This window comes from Uranotaenia lowii, chromosome 2, assembly GCF_029784155.1.
Source record: "Uranotaenia lowii strain MFRU-FL chromosome 2, ASM2978415v1, whole genome shotgun sequence".
Taxonomy (NCBI): domain Eukaryota; kingdom Metazoa; phylum Arthropoda; class Insecta; order Diptera; family Culicidae; genus Uranotaenia; species Uranotaenia lowii.
The window spans coordinates 252,814,696-252,836,398 of record NC_073692.1 but is presented as its reverse complement, the minus strand read 5'-3'; positions in this window follow the sequence as shown (position 1 = coordinate 252,836,398).

The following is a 21,703-nucleotide window of genomic DNA, read 5'->3' as shown; positions in this document are numbered from 1 at the left end:
ATGATTTTTTCCCGAAAAATTTTCAAGTTGAAAATTTTGCGTGATTCAAAAAATTCAAGGTTTTTCGCACGACCCCCGACCAGAAAAAAAAAAGATTTTTTCTCGAAAAATTTTCAAGTTGAAAATTTTGCGTGATTCAAAAAATTCAAGTTTTTTCGCACGACCCCCGACCAGAAAAAATCGAAAAAAATGATTTTTTCCCGAAAAATTTTCAAGTTGAAAATTTTGCATGATTCAAAAAATTCAAGTTTTTTCGCACGACCCCCGACCAGAAAAAATCGAAAAAAATAATTTTTTCCCGAAAAATTTTCAAGTTGAAAATTTTGCGTGATTCAAAAAATTCAAGGTTTTTCGCACGACCCCCGACCAGAAAAAATCGAAAAAAATGATTTTTTCCCGAAAAAATTTCAAGTTGAAAATTTTGCGTGATTCAAAAAATTCAAGTTTTTTCGCACGACCCCCGACCAGAAAAAATCGAAAAAAATGATTTTTTCCCGAAAAATTTTCAAGTTAAAAATTTTGCGTGATTCAAAAAATTCAAGTTTTTTCGCACGACCCCCGACCAGAAAAAATCGAAAAAAATGATTTTTTCCCGAAAAGTTTTCAAGTTGAAAATTTTGCGTGATTCAAAAAATTCAAGGTTTTTCGCACGACTCCCGACCAGAAAAAATCGAAAAAAATGATTTTTTCCCGAAAAATTTTCAAGTTGAAAATTTTGCGTGATTCAAAAAATTCAAGGTTTTTCGCACGACCCCCGACCAGAAAAAATCGAAAAAAATGATTTTTCTCGAAAAATTTTCAAGTTGAAAATTTTGCGTGATTCAAAAAATTCAAGTTTTTTCGCACGACCCCCGACCAGAAAAAATCGAAAAAAATAATTTTTTCCCGAAAAATTTTCAAGTTGAAAATTTTGCGTGATTCAAAAAATTCAAGGTTTTTCGCACGACCCCCGACCAGAAAAAATCGAAAAAAATGATTTTTTCCCGAAAAATTTTCAAGTTGAAAATTTTGCGTGATTCAAAAAATTCAAGGTTTTTCGCACGACCCCCGACCAGAAAAAATCGAAAAAAATGATTTTTTCCCGAAAAATTTTCAAGTTGAAAATTTTGCGTGATTCAAAAAATTCAAGGTTTTTCGCACGACCCCCGACCAGAAAAAAAAAAAAGATTTTTTCTCGAAAAATTTTCAAGTTGAAAATTTTGCGTGATTCAAAAAATTCAAGTTTTTTCGCACGACCCCCGACCAGAAAAAATCGAAAAAAATGATTTTTTCCCGAAAAATTTTCAAGTTGAAAATTTTGCGTGATTCAAAAAATTCAAGTTTTTTCGCACGACCCCCGACCAGAAAAAATCGAAAAAAATAATTTTTTCCCGAAAAATTTTCAAGTTGAAAATTTTGCGTGATTCAAAAATTTCAAGGTTTTTCGCACGACCCCCGACCAGAAAAAATCGAAAAAAATGATTTTTTCTCGAAAAATTTTCAAGTTGAAAATTTTGCGTGATTCAAAAAATTCAAGGTTTTTCGCACGACCCCCGACCAGAAAAAATCGAAAAAAATGATTTTTTCCCGAAAATTTTTCAAGTTGAAAATTTTGCGTGATTCAAAAAATTCAAGGTTTTTCGCACGACCCCCGACCAGAAAAAATCGAAAAAAAAAGATTTTTTCCCGAAAAATTTTCAAGTTGAAAATTTTGCGTGATTCAAAAAATTCAAGGTTTTTCGCACGACCCCCGACCAGAAAAAATCGAAAAAAAATGATTTTTTCCCGAAAAATTTTTAAGTTGAAAATTTTGCGTGATTCAAAAAATTCAAGGTTTTTCGCACGACCCCCGACCAGAAAAAATCGAAAAAAATGATTTTTTCCCGAAAAATTTTCAAGTTGAAAATTTTGCGTGATTCAAAAAATTCAAGGTTTTTCGCACGACCCCCGACCAGAAAAAATCGAAAAAAATGATTTTTTCCCGAAAAAATTTCAAGTTGAAAATTTTGCGTGATTCAAAAAATTCAAGTTTTTTTCGCACGACCCCCGACCAGAAAAAATCGAAAAAAATGATTTTTTCCCGAAAAATATTCAAGTTAAAAATTTTGCGTGATTCAAAAAATTCAAGTTTTTTCGCACGACCCCCGACCAGAAAAAATCGAAAAAAATGATTTTTTCCCGAAAAGTTTTCAAGTTGAAAATTTTGCGTGATTCAAAAAATTCAAGGTTTTTCGCACGACCCCCGACCAGAAAAAATCGAAAAAAATGATTTTTTCCCGAAAAATTTTCAAGTTGAAAATTTTGCGTGATTCAAAAAATTCAAGGTTTTTCGCACGACCCCCGACCAGAAAAAATCGAAAAAAATGATTTTTCTCGAAAAATTTTCAAGTTGAAAATTTTGCGTGATTCAAAAAATTCAAGTTTTTTCGCACGACCCCCGACCAGAAAAAATCGAAAAAAATAATTTTTTCCCGAAAAATTTTCAAGTTGAAAATTTTGCGTGATTCAAAAAATTCAAGGTTTTTCGCACGACCCCCGACCAGAAAAAATCGAAAAAAATGATTTTTTCTCGAAAAATTTTCAAGTTGAAAATTTTGCGTGATTAAAAAAATTCAAGTTTTTTCGCACGACCCCCGACCAGAAAAAATCGAAAAAAATGATGTTTTCCCGAAAAATTTTCAAGTTGAAAATTTTGCGTGATTCAAAAAATTCAAGGTTTTTCGCACGACCCCCGACCAGAAAAAATCGAAAAAAATGATTTTTTCCCGAAAAATTTTCAAGTTGAAAATTTTGCGTGATTCAAAAAATTCAAGGTTTTTCGCACGACCCCCGACCAGAAAAAATCGAAAAATATGATTTTTTCCCGAAAAATTTTCAAGTTGAAAATTTTGCGTGATTCAAAAAATTCAAGGTTTTTCGCACGACCTCCGACCAGAAAAAATCGATAAAAATGATTTTTTCCCGAAAAATTTTCAAGTTGAAAATTTTGCGTGATTCAAAAAATTCAAGTTTTTTCGCACGACCCCGACCAGAAAAAATCGAAAAAAATAATTTTTTCCCGAAAAATTTTCAAGTTGAAAATTTTGCGTGATTCAAAAAATTCAAGGTTTTTCGCACGACCCCCGACCAGAAAAAATCGAAAAAAATGATTTTTTCTCGAAAAATTTTCAAGTTGAAAATTTTGCGTGATTCAAAAAATTCAAGTTTTTTCGCACGACCCCCGACCAGAAAAAATCGAAAAAAATGATTTTTTCCCGAAAAATTTTCAAGTTGAAAATTTTGCGTGATTCAAAAAATTCAAGGTTTTTCGCACGACTCCCGACCAGAAAAAATCGAAAAAAATGATTTTTTCCCGAAAAATTTTCAAGTTGAAAATTTTGCGTGATTCAAAAAATTCAAGGTTTTTCGCACGACCCCCGACCAGAAAAAATCGAAAAAATGATTTTTTCCCAAAAAATTTTCAAGTTGAAAATTTTGCGTGATTCAAAAAATTCAAGGTTTTTCGCACGACCCCCGACCAGAAAAAATCGAAAAAAATGATTTTTTCCCGAAAAATTTTCAAGTTGAAATTTTTGCGTGATTCAAAAAATTCAAGGTTTTTCGCACGACCCCCGACCAGAAAAAATCGAAAAAAATGATTTTTTCCCGAAAAATTTTCAAGTAGAAAATTTTGCGTGATTCAAAAAATTCAAGGTTTTTCGCACGACCCCCGACCAGAAAAAATAAAAAAAAATAATTTTTTCCCGAAAAATTTTCAAGTTGAAAATTTTGCGTGATTCAAAAAATTCAAGGTTTTTCGCACGACCCCCGACCAGAAAAAATCGAAAAAAATGATTTTTTCTCGAAAAATTTTCAAGTTGAAAATTTTGCGTGATTCAAAAAATTCAAGTTTTTTCGCACGACCCCCGACCAGAAAAAATCGAAAAAAATGATTTTTTCCTGAAAAATTTTCAAGTTGAAAATTTTGCGTGATTCAAAAAATTCAAGGTTTTTCGCACGACCCCCGACCAGAAAAAATCGAAAAAAATGATTTTTTCCCAAAAAATTTTCAAGTTGAAAATTTTGCGTGATTCAAAAAATTCAAGGTTTTTCGCACGACCCCCGACCAGAAAAAATCGAAAAAAAATATTTTTTCTCGAAAAATTTTCAAGTTGAAAATTTTGCGTGATTCAAAAAATTCAAGGTTTTTCGCACGACTCCCGACCAGAAAAAATCGAAAAAAATGATTTTTTCCCGAAAAAATTTCAAGTTGAAAATTTTGCGTGATTCAAAAAATTCAAGGTTTTTCGCACGACCCCCGACCAGAAAAAATCGAAAAAAATGATTTTTTCTCGAAAAATTTTCAAGTTGAAAGTTTTGCGTGATTCAAAAAATTGAAGTTTTTTCGCACGACCCCCGACCAGAAAAAATCGAAAAAAATGATTTTTTCCCGAAAAATTTTCAAGTTGAAAATTTTGCGTGATTCAAAAAATTCAAGGTTTTTCGCACGACCCCCGACCAGAAAAAATCGAAAAAAATGATTTTTCTCGAAAAATTTTCAAGTTGAAAATTTTGCGTGATTCAAAAAATTCAAGTTTTTTCGCACGACCCCCGACCAGAAAAAATCGAAAAAAATAATTTTTTCCCGAAAAATTTTCAAGTTGAAAATTTTGCGTGATTCAAAAAATTCAAGGTTTTTCGCACGACCCCCGACCAGAAAAAATCGAAAAAAATGATTTTTTCTCGAAAAATTTTCAAGTTGAAAATTTTGCGTGATTCAAAAAATTCAAGTTTTTTCGCACGACCCCCCACCAGAAAAAATCGAAAAAAATGATTTTTTCCCGAAAAATTTTCAAGTTGAAAATTTTGCGTGATTCAAAAAATTCAAGGTTTTTCGCACGACCCCCGACCAGAAAAAATCGAAAAAAATGATTTTTTCCCGAAAAATTTTCAAGTTGAAAATTTTGCGTGATTCAAAAAATTCAAGGTTTTTCGCACGACCCCCGACCAGAAAAAATCGAAAAAAATGATTTTTTCCCGAAAAATTTTCAAGTTGAAAATTTTGCGTGATTCAAAAAATTCAAGGTTTTTCGCACGACCCCGACCAGAAAAAATCGTAAAATGATTTTTTCCCGAAAAATTTTCAAGTTGAAAATTTTGCGTGATTCAAAACATTCAAGGTTTTTCGCACGACCCCCGACCAGAAAAAATCGGAAAAAATGATTATTTCCCGAAAAATTTTCAAGTTGAAAATTTTGCGTGATTCAAAAAATTCAAGGTTTTTCGCACGACCCCCGACCAGAAAAAATCGGAAAAAATGATTATTTCCCGAAAAATTTTCAAGTTGAAAATTTTGCGTGATTCAAAAAATTCAAGGTTTTTCGCACGACCCCCGACCAGAAAAAATCGAAAAAAATGATTTTTTCAAGTTGAAAATTTTGCGTGATTCAAAAAATTCAAGTTTTTTCGCACGACCCCCGACCAGAAAAAATCGAAAAAAAATGATTTATTCCCGAAAAATTTTCAAGTTGAAAATTTTGCGTGATTAAAAAAATTCAAGGTTTTTCGCACGACCCCCGACCAGAAAAAATCGGAAAAAATGATTATTTCCCGAAAAATTTTCAAGTTGAAAATTTTGCGTGATTCAAAAAATTCAAGGTTTTTCGCACGACCCCCGACCAGAAAAAATCGAAAAAAATGATTTTTCTCGAAAAATTTTCAAGTTGAAAATTTTGCGTGATTCAAAAAATTCAAGTTTTTTCGCACGACCCCCGACCAGAAAAAATCGAAAAAAATAATTTTTTCCCGAAAAATTTTCAAGTTGAAAATTTAGCGTGATTAAAAAAATTCAAGTTTTTTCGCACGATCCCCGACCAGAAAAAACCGAAAAAAATGATTTTTTTCCGAAAAATTTTCAAGTTGAAAATTTTGCGTGATTCAAAAAATTTAAGGTTTTTCGCACGACCCCCGACTAGGAAAAATCGAAAAAAATGATTTTTTCCCGAAAAATTTTCAAGTTGAAAATTTTGCGTGATTCAAAAAATTCAAGGTTTTTCGCACGACCCCCGACCAGAAAAAATCGAAAAAAATGATTTTTTCCCGAAAAATTTTCAAGTTGAAAATTTTGCGTGATTCAAAAAATTCAAGGTTTTTCGCACGACCCCGACCAGAAAAAATCGTAAAATGATTTTTTCCCGAAAAATTTTCAAGTTGAAAATTTTGCGTGATTCAAAACATTCAAGGTTTTTCGCACGACCCCCGACCAGAAAAAATCGAAAAAAATGATTTTTTCCCGAAAAATTTTCAAGTTGAAAATTTTGCGTGATTCAAAAAATTCAAGTTTTTTCGCACGACCCCCGACCAGAAAAAATCGAAAAAAATGATTTTTTCCCGAAAAATTTTCAAGTTGAAAATTTTGCGTGATTCAAAAAATTCAAGTTTTTTCGCACGACCCCCGACCAGAAAAAATCGAAAAAAATGATTTTTTCCCGAAAAATTTTCAAGTTGAAAATTTTGCGTGATTCAAAAAATTCAAGTTTTTTCGCACGACCCCCGACCAGAAAAAATCGAAAAAAATGATTTTTTCCCGAAAAATTTTCAAGTTGAAAATTTTGCGTGATTCAAAAAATTCAAGGTTTTTCGCACGACCCCGACCAGAAAAAATCGAAAAATGATTTTTTCCCGAAAAATTTTCAAGTTGAAAATTTTGCGTGATTCAAAAAATTCAAGGTTTTTCGCACGACCCCCGACCAGAAAAAATCGAAAAAAATGATTTTTTCCCGAAAAATTTTCAAGTTGAAAATTTTGCGTGATTCAAAAAATTCAAGTTTTTTCGCACGACCCCCGACCAGAAAAAATCGAAAAAAATGATTTTTTCCCGAAAAATTTTCAAGTTGAAAATTTTGCGTGATTCAAAAAATTCAAGTTTTTTCGCACGACCCCCGACCAGAAAAAATCGAAAAAAAATGATTTTTTCCCGAAAAATTTTCAAGTTGAAAATTTTGCGTGATTCAAAAAATTCAAGTTTTTTCGCACGACCCCCGACCAGAAAAAATCGAAAAAAATGATTTTTTCCCGAAAAATTTTCAAGTTGAAAATTTTGCGTGATTCAAAAAATTTAAGGTTTTTTCGCACGACCCCCGACCAGAAAAAATCGAAAAAAATGATTTTTTCTCGAAAAATTTTCAAGTTGAAAATTTTGCGTGATTCAAAAAATTCAAGTTTTTTCGCACGACCCCTGACCAGAAAAAATCGAAAAAAAATGATTTTTTCCCGAAAAATTTTCAAGTTGAAAATTTTGCGCGATTCAAAAAATTCAAGGTTTTTCGCACGACCCCCGACCAGAAAAAATCGAAAAAAATGATTTTTTCCCGAAAAATTTTCAAGTTGAAAATTTTGTGTGATTCAAAAAATTCAAGGTTTTTCGCACAACCCCCGACCAGAAAAAATCGAAAAAAATGATTTTTTCCCGAAAAATTTTCAAGTTGAAAATTTTGCGTGATTCAAAAAATTCAAGGTTTTTCGCACGACCCCCGACCAGAAAAAATCGAAAAAAATGATTTTTTCTCGAAAAATTTTCAAGTTGAAAATTTTGCGTGATTCAAAAAATTCAAGTTTTGTCGCACGACCCCCGACCAGAAAAAATCGAAAAAAATGATTTTTTCCCGAAAAATTTTCAAGTTGAAAATTTTGCGTGATTCAAAAAATTCAAGGTTTTTTGCACGACCCCCGACCAGAAAAAATCGAAAAAAATGATTTTTTCTCGAAAAATTTTCAAGTTGAAAATTTTGCGTGATTCAAAAAATTCAAGTTTTTTCGCACGACCCCCGACCAGAAAAAATCGAAAAAAATGATTTTTTCTCGAAAAATTTTCAAGTTGAAAATTTTGCGTGATTCAAAAAATTCAAGGTTTTTCGCACGACTCCCGACCAGAAAAAATCGAAAAAAATGATTTTTTCCCGAAAAATTTTCAAGTTGAAAATTTTGGGTGATTCAAAAAATTCAAGTTTTTTCGCACGACCCCCGACCAGAAAAAATCGAAAAAAATGATTTTTTCCCGAAAAATTTTCAAGTTGAAAATTAAGCGTGATTAAAAATATTCAAGTTTTTTCGCACGACCCCCGACCAGAAAAAATCGAAAAAAATGATTTTTTCTCGAAAAATTTTCAAGTTGAAAATTTTGCGTGATTCAAAAAATTTAAGGTTTTTCGCACGACCCCCGACCAGAAAAAATCGAAAACAATGATTTTTTCCCGAAAAATTTTCAAGTTGAAAATTTTGCGTGATTCAAAAAATTCAAGTTTTCTCGCACGACCCCCGACCAGAAAAAATCGAAAAAAATGATTTTTTCCCGAAAAATTTTCAAGTTGAAAATTTTGCGTGATTCAAAAAATTCAAGTTTTTTCGCACGACCCCCGACCAGAAAAAATCGAAAAAAATGATTTTTTCCCGAAAAATTTTCAAGTTGAAAATTTTGCGTGATTCAAAAAATTCAAGTTTTTTCGCACGACCCCCGACCAGAAAAAATCGAAAAAAATGATTTTTTCCCGAAAAATTTTCAAGTTGAAAATTTTGCGTGATTCAAAAAATTCAAGTTTTTTCGCACGACCCCCGACCAGAAAAAATCGAAAAAAATGATTTTTTCCCGAAAAATTTTCAAGTTGAAAATTAAGCGTGATTAAAAATATTCAAGTTTTTTCGCACGACCCCCGACCAGAAAAAATCGAAAAAAATGATTTTTTCTCGAAAAATTTTCAAGTTGAAAATTTTGCGTGATTCAAAAAATTTAAGGTTTTTCGCACGACCCCCGACCAGAAAAAATCGAAAACAATGATTTTTTCCCGAAAAATTTTCAAGTTGAAAATTTTGCGTGATTCAAAAAATTCAAGTTTTTTCGCACGACCCCCGACCAGAAAAAATCGAAAAAAATGATTTTTTCCCGAAAAATTTTCAAGTTGAAAATTTTGCGTGATTCAAAAAATTCAAGTTTTTTCGCACGACCCCCGACCAGAAAAAATCGAAAAAAATGATTTTTTCCCGAAAAATTTTCAAGTTGAAAATTTTGCGTGATTCAAAAAATTCAAGTTTTTTCGCACGACCCCCGACCAGAAAAAATCGAAAAAAATGATTTTTTCCCGAAAAATTTTCAAGTTGAAAATTTTGCGTGATTCAAAAAATTCAAGTTTTGTCGCACGACCCCCGACCAGAAAAAATCGAAAAAAATGATTTTTTCCCGAAAAATTTTCAAGTTGAAAATTTTGCGTGATTCAAAAAATTCAAGGTTTTTCGCACGACCCCCGACCAGAAAAAATCGAAAAAAATGATTTTTTCTCGAAAAATTTTCAAGTTGAAAATTTTGCGTGATTCAAAAAATTCAAGTTTTTTCGCACGACCCCCGACCAGAAAAAATCGAAAAAAATGATTTTTTCTCGAAAAATTTTCAAGTTGAAAATTTTGCGTGATTAAAAAAATTCAAGGTTTTTCGCACGACTCCCGACCAGAAAAAATCGAAAAAAATGTTTTTTTCCCGAAAAATTTTCAAGTTGAAAATTTTGCGTGATTCAAAAAATTCAAGTTTTTTCGCACGACCCCCGACCAGAAAAAATCAAAAAAAATGATTTTTTCCCGAAAAATTTTCAAGTTGAAAATTTTGCGTGATTCAAAAAATTCAAGTTTTTTCGCACGACCCCCGACCAGAAAAAATCGAAAAAAATGATTTTTTCCCGAAAAATTTTCAAGTTGAAAATTTAGCGTGATTCAAAAAATTCAAGTTTTTTCGCACGACCCCCCGACCAGAAAAAATCAAAAAAAATGATTTTTTCCCGAAAAATTTTCAAGTTGAAAATTTAGCGTGATTCAAAAAATTCAAGTTTTTTCGCACGACCCCCGACCAGAAAAAATCGAAAAAAATGATTTTTCCCGAAAAATTTTCAAGTTGAAAATTTTGCGTGATTCAAAAAATTCAAGTTTTTTCGCACGACCCCCGACCAGAAAAAATCGAAAATAATGATTTTTTCCCGAAAAATTTTCAAGTTGAAAATTTTGCGTGATTCAAAAAATTTAAGGTTTTTTCGCACGACCCCCGACCAGAAAAAATCGAAAAAAATGATTTTTTCTCGAAAAATTTTCAAGTTGAAAATTTTGCGTGATTCAAAAAATTCAAGTTTTTTCGCACGACCCCCGACCAGAAAAAATCGAAAATAATGATTTTTTCCCGAAAAATTTTCAAGTTGAAAATTTTGCGTGATTCAAAAAATTTAAGGTTTTTTCGCACGACCCCCGACCAGAAAAAATCGAAAAAAATGATTTTTTCCCGAAAAATTTTCAAGTTGAAAATTTTGCGTGATTCAAAAAATTCAAGTTTTTTCGCACGACCCCCGACCAGAAAAAATCGAAAAAAATGATTTTTTCCCGAAAAATTTTCAAGTTGAAAATTTTGCGTGATTCAAAAAATTCAAGTTTTTTCGCACGACCCCCGACCAGAAAAAATCGAAAAAAATGATTTTTTCCCGAAAAATTTTCAAGTTGAAAATTAAGCGTGATTAAAAATATTCAAGTTTTTTCGCACGACCCCCGACCAGAAAAAATCGAAAAAAATGATTTTTTCTCGAAAAATTTTCAAGTTGAAAATTTTGCGTGATTCAAAAAATTTAAGGTTTTTCGCACGACCCCCGACCAGAAAAAATCAAAAAAAATGATTTTTTCCCGAAAAATTTTCAAGTTGAAAATTTAGCGTGATTCAAAAAATTCAAGTTTTTTCGCACGACCCCCGACCAGAAAAAATCGAAAAAAATGATTTTTCCCGAAAAATTTTCAAGTTGAAAATTTTGCGTGATTCAAAAAATTCAAGTTTTTTCGCACGACCCCCGACCAGAAAAAATCGAAAATAATGATTTTTTCCCGAAAAATTTTCAAGTTGAAAATTTTGCGTGATTCAAAAAATTTAAGGTTTTTTCGCACGACCCCCGACCAGAAAAAATCGAAAAAAATGATTTTTTCTCGAAAAATTTTCAAGTTGAAAATTTTGCGTGATTCAAAAAATTCAAGTTTTTTCGCACGACCCCCGACCAGAAAAAATCGAAAAAAATGATTTTTTCCCGAAAAATTTTCAAGTTGAAAATTTTGCGTGATTCAACAAATTCAAGGGTTTTCGCACGACCCCCGACCAGAAAAAATCGAAAAAAATGATTTTTTCCCGAAAAATTTTCAAGCTGAAAATTTTGCGTGATTCAAAAAATTCAAGTTTTTTCGCACGACCCCCGACCAGAAAAAACCGAAAAAAATGATTTTTTTTCGAAAAATTTTCAAGTTGAAAATTTTGCGTGATTCAAAAAATTCAAGGTTTTTCGCACGACCCCCGACCAGAAAAAATCGAAAAAAATGATTTTTTCCCGAAAAATTTTCAAGTTGAAAATTTAGCGTGATTAAAAAAATTGAAGTTTTTTCGCACGACCCCCGACCAGAAAAAACCGAAAAAAATTATTTTTTTCCGAAAAATTTTCAAGTTGAAAATTTTGCGTGATTCAAAAAATTCAAGGTTTTTCGCACGACCCCCGACCAGAAAAAATCGAAAAAAATGATTTTTTCTCGAAAAATTTTCAAGTTGAAAATTTTGCGTGATTCAAAAAATTCAAGTTTTTTCGCACGACCCCCGACCAGAAAAAATCGAAAATAATGTTTTTTTCCCGAAAAATTTTCAAGTTGAAAATTTAGCGTGATTCAAAAAATTCAAGTTTTTTCGCACGATCCCCGACCAGAAAAAACCGAAAAAAATGATTTTTTCCCGAAAAATTTTCAAGTTGAAAATTTTGCGTGATTCAAAAAATTCAAGGTTTTTCGCACGACCCCCGACCAGAAAAAATCGAAAAAAATGATTTTTTCCCGAAAAATTTTCAAGTTGAAAATTTTGCGTGATTCAAAAAATTCAAGTTTTTTCGCACGACCCCCGACCAGAAAAAATCGAAAAAAATGATTTTTTCCCGAAAAATTTTCAAGTTGAAATTTTTGCGTGATTCAAAAAATTCAAGTTTTTTCGCACGACCCCCGACCAGAAAAAATCAAAAAAAATGATTTTTTCCCGAAAAATTTTCAAGTTGAAAATTTTGCGTGATTCAAAAAATTCAAGTTTTTTCGCACGACCCCCGACCAGAAAAAATCGAAAAAAATGATTTTTTCCCGAAAAATTTTCAAGATGAAAATTTTGCGTGATTCAAAAAATTCAAGGTTTTTCGCACGACCCCCGACCAGAAAAAATCGAAAAAAATTATTTTTTCCCGAAAAATTTTCAAGTTGTAAATTTTGCGTGATTCAAAAAATTCAAGTTTTTTCGCACGACCCCCGACCAGAAAAAATCGAAAATAATGATTTTTTCCCGAAAAATTTTCAAGTTGAAAATTTTGCGTGATTCAAAAAATTTAAGGTTTTTTCGCACGACCCCCGACCAGAAAAAATCGAAAAAAATGATTTTTTCTCGAAAAATTTTCAAGTTGAAAATTTTGCGTGATTCAAAAAATTCAAGTTTTTTTGCACGACCCCCGACCAGAAAAAATCGAAAAAAATGATTTTTTCCCGAAAAATTTTCAAGTTGAAAATTTTGCGTGATTCAAAAAATTCAAGGGTTTTCGCACGACCCCCGACCAGAAAAAATCGAAAAAAATGAATTTTTCCCGAAAAATTTTCAAGTTGAAAATTTTGCGTGATTCAAAAAATTCAAGTTTTTTCGCACGACCCCCGACCAGAAAAAATCGAAAAAAATGATTTTTTCCCGAAAAATTTTCAAGCTGAAAATTTTGCGTGATTCAAAAAATTCAAGTTTTTTCGCACGACCCCCGACCAGAAAAAACCGAAAAAAATGATTTTTTTTCGAAAAATTTTCAAGTTGAAAATTTTGCGTGATTCAAAAAATTCAAGGTTTTTCGCACGACCCCCGACCAGAAAAAATCGAAAAAAATGATTTTTTCCCGAAAAATTTTCAAGTTGAAAATTTAGCGTGATTAAAAAAATTGAAGTTTTTTCGCACGACCCCCGACCAGAAAAAACCGAAAAAAATTATTTTTTTCCGAAAAATTTTCAAGTTGAAAATTTTGCGTGATTCAAAAAATTCAAGGTTTTTCGCACGACCCCCGACCAGAAAAAATCGAAAAAAATGATTTTTTCTCGAAAAATTTTCAAGTTGAAAATTTTGCGTGATTCAAAAATTCAAGTTTTTTCGCACGACCCCCGACCAGAAAAAATCGAAAATAATGTTTTTTTCCCGAAAAATTTTCAAGTTGAAAATTTAGCGTGATTCAAAAAATTCAAGTTTTTTCGCACGATCCCCGACCAGAAAAAACCGAAAAAAATGATTTTTTCCCGAAAAATTTTCAAGTTGAAAATTTTGCGTGATTCAAAAAATTCAAGGTTTTTCGCACGACCCCCGACCAGAAAAAATCGAAAAAAATGATTTTTTCCCGAAAAATTTTCAAGTTGAAAATTTTGCGTGATTCAAAAAATTCAAGGTTTTTCGCACGACCCCCGACCAGAAAAAATCGAAAAAAATGATTTTTTCCCGAAAAATTTTCAAGTTGAAAATTTTGCGTGATTAAAAAAATTCAAGGTTTTTCGCACTACCCCCGACCAGAAAAAATCGAAAAAAATGATTTTTTCCCGAAAAATTTTCAAGTTGAAAATTTTGCGTGATTCAAAAAATTCAAGGTTTTTCGCACGACCCCCGATCAGAAAAAATCGAAAAAAATGATTTTTTCTCGAAAAATTTTCAAGTTGAAAATTTTGCGTGATTCAAAAAATTCGAGGTTTTTCGCACTACCCCCGACCAGAAAAAATCGAAAAAAATGATTTTTTCCCGAAAAATTTTCAAGTTGAAAATTTTGCGTGATTCAAAAAATTCAAGTTTTTTCGCACGACCCCCGACCAGCAAAAACCGGAAAAAATGATTTTTTTTCGAAAAATTTTCAAGTTGAAAATTTTGCGTGATTCAAAAAATTCAAGGTTTTTCGCACGACCCCCGACCAGAAAAAATCGAAAATAATGATTTTTTCCCGAAAAATTTTCAAGTTGAAAATTTAGCGTGATTAAAAAAATTCAAGTTTTTTCGCACGACCCCCGACCAGAAAAAACCGAAAAAAATGATTTTTTTCCGAAAAATTTTCAAGTTGAAAATTTTGCGTGATTCAAAAAATTCAAGGTTTTTCGCACGACCCCCGACCAGAAAAAATCGAAAAAAATGATTTTTTCTCGAAAAATTTTCAAGTTGAAAATTTTGCGTGATTCAAAAAATTCAAGTTTTTTCGCACGAACCCCGACCAGAAAAAACCGAAAAAAATGTTTTTTTCCCGAAAAATTTTCAAGTTGAAAATTTAGCGTGATTCAAAAAATTCAAGTTTTTTCGCACGATCCCCGACCAGAAAAAACCGAAAAAAATGATTTTTTCCCGAAAAATTTTCATGTTGAAAATTTTGCGTGATTCAAAAAATTCAAGGTTTTTCGCACGACCCCCGACCAGAAAAAATCGAAAAAAATGATTTTTTCCCGAAAAATTTTCAAGTTGAAAATTTTGGGTGATTCAAAAAATTCAAGGTTTTTCGCACGACCCCCGACCAGAAAAAATCGAAAAAAAATGATTTTTTCCCGAAAAATTTTCAAGTTGAAAATTTTGCGTGATTCAAAAAATTCAAGTTTTTTCGCACGACCCCCGACCAGAAAAAAATCGAAAAAAATGATTTTTTCCCGAAAAATTTTCAAGTTGAAAATTTTGCGTGATTCAAAAAATTCAAGGTTTTTCACACGACCCCCGACCAGAAAAAATCGAAAAAAATGATTTTTTCCCGAAAAATTTTCAAGTTGAAAATTTTGCGTGATTCAAAAAATTCAAGTTTTTTCGCACGACCCCCGACCAGAAAAAATCGAAAAAAATTGTTTTTTTCCCCAAAAATTTTCAAGTTGAAAATTTTGCGTGATTCAAAAAATTCAAGTTTTTTCGCACGACCCCCGACCAGAAAAAATCGAAAAAAATGATTTTTTCCCGAAAAATTTTCAAGTTGAAAATTTTGCGTGATTCAAAAAATTCAAGTTTTTTCGCACGACCCCCGACCAGAAAAAATCGAAAAAAATGATTTTTTCCCGAAAAATTTTCAAGTTGAAAATTTTGCGTGATTCAAAAAATTCAAGTTTTTTCGCACGACCCCCGACCAGAAAAAATCGAAAAAAATGATTTTTTCCCGAAAAATTTTCAAGTTGAAAATTTTGCGTGATTCAAAAAATTCAAGTTTTTTCGCACGACCCCCGACCAGAAAAAATCGAAAAAAATGATTTTTTCCCGAAAAATTTTCAAGTTGAAAATTTTGCGTGATTCAAAAAATTCAAGGTTTTTCGCACGACCCCCGACCAGAAAAAATCGAAAAAAATGATTTTTTCCCGAAAAATTTTCAAGTTGAAAATTTTGGGTGATTCAAAAAATTCAAGGTTTTTCGCACGACCCCCGACCAGAAAAAATCGAAAAAAATGATTTTTTCCCGAAAAATTTTCAAGTTGAAAATTTTGCGTGATTCAAAAAATTCAAGGTTTTTCGCACTACCCCCGACCAGAAAAAATCGAAAAAAAATGATTTTTTCCCGTAAAATTTTCAAGTTTAAAATTTTGCGTGATTTAAAAATTCAAGGTTTTTCACACGACCCCCGACCAGAAAAAATCGAAAAAAATGATTTTTTCCCGAAAAATTTTCAAGTTGAAAATTTTGCGTGATTCAAAAAATTCAAGTTTTTTCGCACGACCCCCGACCAGAAAAAATCGAAAATAATGATTTTTTCCCGAAAAATTTTCAAGTTGAAAATTTTGCGTGATTCAAAAAATTTAAGGTTTTTTCGCACGACCCCCGACCAGAAAAAATCGAAAAAAATGATTTTTTCTCGAAAAATTTTCAAGTTGAAAATTTTGCGTGATTCAAAAAATTCAAGTTTTTTCGCACGACCCCCGACCAGAAAAAATTGAAAAAAATGATTTTTTCCCGAAAAATTTTCAAGTTGAAAATTTTGCGTGATTCAAAAAATTCAAGTTTTTTCGCACGACCCCCAACCAGAAAAAAATCGAAAAATGATTTTTTCCCGAAAAAATTTCAAGTTGAAAATTTTGCGTGATTCAAAAAATTCAAGTTTTTTCGCACGACCCCCGACCAGAAAAAAATCGAAAAAAATGATTTTTTCCCGAAAAATTTTCAAGTTGAAAATTTTGCGTGATTCAAAAAATTCAAGTTTTTTCGCACGACCCCCGACCAGAAAAAATCGAAAAAAATGATTTTTTCCCGAAAAATTTTCAAGTTGAAAATTTTGCGTGATTAAAAAAATTCAAGTTTTTTCGCACGACCCCCGACCAGAAAAAATCGAAAAAAATGATTTTTTCCCGAAAAATTTTCAAGTTGAAAATTTTGCGTGATTCAAAAAATTCAAGTTTTTTCGCACGACCCCCGACCAGAAAAAAATCGAAAAAAATGATTTTTTCCCGAAAAATTTTCAAGTTGAAAATTTTGCGTGATTCAAAAAATTCAAGGTTTTTCACACGACCCCCGACCAGAAAAAATCGAAAAAAATGATTTTTTCCCGAAAAATTTTCAAGTTGAAAATTTTGCGTGATTCAAAAAATTCAAGTTTTTTCGCACGACCCCCGACCAGAAAAAATCGAAAAAAATTGTTTTTTTTCCCCAAAAATTTTCAAGTTGAAAATTTTGCGTGATTCAAAAAATTCAAGTTTTTTCGCACGACCCCCGACCAGAAAAAATCGAAAAAAATGATTTTTTCCCGAAAAATTTTCAAGTTGAAAATTTTGCGTGATTCAAAAAATTCAAGTTTTTTCGCACGACCCCCGACCAGAAAAAATCGAAAAAAATGATTTTTTCCCGAAAAATTTTCAAGTTGAAAATTTTGCGTGATTCAAAAAATTCAAGTTTTTTCGCACGACCCCCGACCAGAAAAAATCGAAAAAAATGATTTTTTCCCGAAAAATTTTCAAGTTGAAAATTTTGCGTGATTCAAAAAATTCAAGGTTTTTCGCACGACCCCCGACCAGAAAAAATCGAAAAAAATGATTTTTTCCCGAAAAATTTTCAAGTTGAAAATTTTGCGTGATTCAAAAAATTCAAGTTTTTTCGCACGACCCCCGACCAGAAAAAATCGAAAATAATGATTTTTTCCCGAAAAATTTTCAAGTTGAAAATTTTGCGTGATTCAAAAAATTTAAGGTTTTTTCGCACGACCCCCGACCAGAAAAAATCGAAAAAAATGATTTTTTCTCGAAAAATTTTCAAGTTGAAAATTTTGCGTGATTCAAAAAATTCAAGTTTTTTCGCACGACCCCCGACCAGAAAAAATCGAAAAAAATGATTTTTTCCCGAAAAATTTTCAAGTTGAAAATTTTGCGTGATTCAAAAAATTCAAGTTTTTTCGCACGACCCCCGACCAGAAAAAATCGAAAAAAATGATTTTTTCCCGAAAAATTTTCAAGTTGAAAATTTTGCGTGATTCAAAAAATTCAAGTTTTTTCGCACGACCCCCGACCAGAAAAAATCGAAAAAAATGATTTTTTCCCGAAAAATTTTCAAGTTGAAAATTTTGCGTGATTCAAAAAATTCAAGTTTTTTCGCACGACCCCCGACCAGAAAAAATCGAAAAAAATGATTTTTTCCCGAAAAATTTTCAAGTTGAAAATTTTGCGTGATTCAAAAAATTCAAGGTTTTTCGCACGACCCCCGACCAGAAAAAATCGAAAAAAATGATTTTTTCCCGAAAAATTTTCAAGTTGAAAATTTTGCGTGATTCAAAAAATTCAAGTTTTTTCGCACGACCCCCGACCAGAAAAAATCGAAAATAATGATTTTTTCCCGAAAAATTTTCAAGTTGAAAATTTTGCGTGATTCAAAAAATTTAAGGTTTTTTCGCACGACCCCCGACCAGAAAAAATCGAAAAAAATGATTTTTTCTCGAAAAATTTTCAAGTTGAAAATTTTGCGTGATTCAAAAAATTCAAGTTTTTTCGCACGACCCCCGACCAGAAAAAATCGAAAAAAATGATTTTTTCCCGAAAAATTTTCAAGTTGAAAATTTTGCGTGATTCAAAAAATTCAAGGTTTTTCACACGACCCCCGACCAGAAAAAATCGAAAAAAATGATTTTTTCCCGAAAAATTTTCAAGTTGAAAATTTTGCGTGATTCAAAAAATTCAAGTTTTTTCGCACGACCCCCGACCAGAAAAAATCGAAAAAAATTGTTTTTTTCCCCAAAAATTTTCAAGTTGAAAATTTTGCGTGATTCAAAAAATTCAAGTTTTTTCGCACGACCCCCGACCAGAAAAAATCGAAAAAAATGATTTTTTCCCGAAAAATTTTCAAGTTGAAAATTTTGCGTGATTCAAAAAATTCAAGGTTTTTCGCACGACCCCCGACCAGAAAAAATCGAAAAAAATGATTTTTTCCCGAAAAATATTCAAGTTGAAAATTTTGCGTGATTCAAAAAATTCAAGGTTTTTCGCACGACCCCCGACCAGAAAAAAACGAAAAAAATGATTTTTTCCCGAAAAATTTTCAAATTGAAAATTTTGGGTGATTCAAAAAATTCAAGGTTTTTCGCACGACCCCCGACCAGAAAAAATCGAAAAAAATGATTTTTTCCCGAAAAATATTCAAGTTGAAAATTTTGCGTGATTCAAAAAATTCAAGGTTTTTCGCACTACCCCCGACCAGAAAAAATCGAAAAAAAATGATTTTTTCCCGTAAAATTTTCAAGTTTAAAATTTTGCGTGATTTAAAAATTCAAGGTTTTTCACACGACCCCCGACCAGAAAAAATCGAAAAAAATGATTTTTTCCCGAAAAATTTTTAAGTTGAAAATTTTGCGTGATTAAAAAAATTCAAGGTTTTTCGCACTACCCCCGACCAGAAAAAATCGAAAACAATGATTTTTTCCCGAAAAATTTTCAAGTTGAAAATTTTGCGTGATTCAAAAAATTCAAGGTTTTTCGCACGACCCCCGACCAGAAAAAATCGAAAAAAATGATTTTTTCCCGAAAAATTTTCAAGTTGAAAATTTTGCGTGATTCAAAAAATTCAAGTTTTTTCGCACGACCCCCGACCAGAAAAAATCGAAAATAATGATTTTTTCCCGAAAAATTTTCAAGTTGAAAATTTTGCGTGATTAAAAAAATTTAAGGTTTTTTCGCACGACCCCCGACCAGAAAAAATCGAAAAAAATGATTTTTTCTCGAAAAAATTTCAAGTTGAAAATTTTGCGTGATTCAAAAAATTCAAGTTTTTTCGCACGACCCCCGACCAGAAAAAAATCGAAAAAAAATGATTTTTTCCCGAAAAATTTTCAAGTTGAAAATTTTGCGTGATTAAAAAAATTCAAGTTTTTTCGCACGACCCCCGACCAGAAAAAATCGAAAAAAATGATTTTTTCCCGAAAAATTTTAAAGTTGAAAATTTTGCGTGATTCAAAAAATTCAAGTTTTTTCGCACGACCCCTTGACCAGAAAAAATCGAAAAAAAATGATTTTTTCCCGAAAAATTTTCAAGTTGAAAATTTTGCGTGATTCAAAAAATTCAAGGTTTTTCGCACGACCCCCGACCAGAAAAAATCGAAAAAAATGATTTTTTCCCGAAAAATTTTCAAGTTGAAAATTTTGCGTGATTCAAAAAATTCAAGGTTTTTCGCACGACCCCTGACCAGAAAAAATCGAAAAAAATGATTTTTTCTCGAAAAATTTTCAAGTTGAAAATTTTGCGTGATTCAAAAAATTCAAGTTTTTTCGCACGACCCCCGACCAGAAAAAATCGAAAAAAATGATTTTTTCCCGAAAAATTTTCAAGTTGAAAATTTTGCGTGATTCAAAAAATTCAAGTTTTTTCGCACGACCCCGACCAGAAAAAATCGAAAAAAATGATTTTTTCCCGAAAAATTTTCAAGCTGAAAATTTAGCGTGATTCAAAAAATTCAAGTTTTTTCGCAAGACCCCCGACCAGAAAAAACCGAAAAAAATGATTTTTTCTCGGAAAATTTTCAAGTTGAAAATTTTGCGTGATTCTAAAAATTCAAGTTTTTTCGCACGACCCCCGACCAGAAAAAATCGAAAAAAAATGAATTTTTCCCGAAAAATTTTCAAGTTGAAAATTTTGCGTGATTCAAAAAATTCAAGGTTTTTCGCACGACCCCCGACCAGAAAAAATCGAAAAAAATGATTTTTTTCCCGAAAAATTTTCAAGTTGAAAATTTTGCGTGATTCAAAAAATTTAAGTTTTTTCGCACGACCCCTGACCAGAAAAAATCGAAAAAAAATGATTTTTTCCCGAAAAATTTTCAAGTTGAAAATTTTGCGTGATTCAAAAAATTCAAGGTTTTTCGCACGACCCCCGACCAGAAAAAATCGAAAAAAATGATTTTTTCCCGAAAAATTTTCAAGTTGAAAATTTTGCGTGATTCAAAAAATTCAAGGTTTTTCGCACGACCCCCGACCAGAAAAAATCGAAAAAAATGAATTTTTCCCGAAAAATTTTCAAGTTGAAAATTTTGCGTGATTCAAAAAATTCAAGGTTTTTTCGCACGACCCCCGACCAGAAAAAATCGAAAATAATGATTTTTTCCCGAAAAATTTTCAAGTTGAAAATTTTGCGTGATTCAAAAAATTCAAGGTTTTTCGCACGACCCCCGACCAGAAAAAATCGAAAAAAATTATTTTTTCTCGAAAAATTTTCAAGTTGAAAATTTTGCGTGATTCAAAAAATTCAAGTTTTTTCGCACGACCCCCGACCAGAAAAAATCGAAAAAAATGATTTTTTCCCGAAAAATTTTCAAGTTGAAAATTTTGCGTGATTCAAAAAATTCAAGTTTTTTCGCACGACCCCCGACCAGAAAAAATCGAAAAAAATGATTTTTTCCCGAAAAATTTTCAAGCTGAAAATTTAGCGTGATTCAAAAAATTCAAGTTTTTTCGCACGACCCCCGACCAGAAAAAACCGAAAAAAATGATTGATTAAAAAAATTCAAGTTTTTTCGCACGACCCCCGACCAGAAAAAAACGAAAAAAATAATTTTTTTCCGAAAAATTTTCAAGTTGAAAATTTTGCGTGATTCAAAAAATTCAAGGTTTTTCGCACGACCCCCGACCAGAAAAAACCGAAAAAAATGATTGATTAAAAAAATTCAAGTTTTTTCGCACGACCCCCGACCAGAAAAAAACGAAAAAAATAATTTTTTTCCGAAAAATTTTCAAGTTGAAAATTTTGCGTGATTCAAAAAATTCAAGGTTTTTCGCACGACCCCCGACCAGAAAAAATCGAAAAAAATGATTTTTTCTCGAAAAATTTTCAAGTTGAAAATTTTGCGTGATTCAAAAAATTCAAGTTTTTTCGCACGACCCCCGACCAGAAAAAATCGAAAATAATGTTTTTTTCCCGAAAAATTTTCAAGTTGAAAATTTAGCGTGATTCAAAAAATTCAAGTTTTTTCGCACGATACCCGACCAGAAAAAACCGAAAAAAATGATGTTTTCCCGAAAAATTTTCAAGTTGAAAATTTTGCGTGATTCAAAAAATTCAAGTTTTTTCGCACGACCCCCGACCAGAAAAAATCGAAAAAAAATGATTTTTTCCCGAAAAATTTTCAAGTTGAAAATTTTGCGTGATTCAAAAAATTCAAGGTTTTTCGCACGACCCCCGACCAGAAAAAATCGAAAAAAATGATTTTTTCCCGAAAAATTTTCAAGTTGA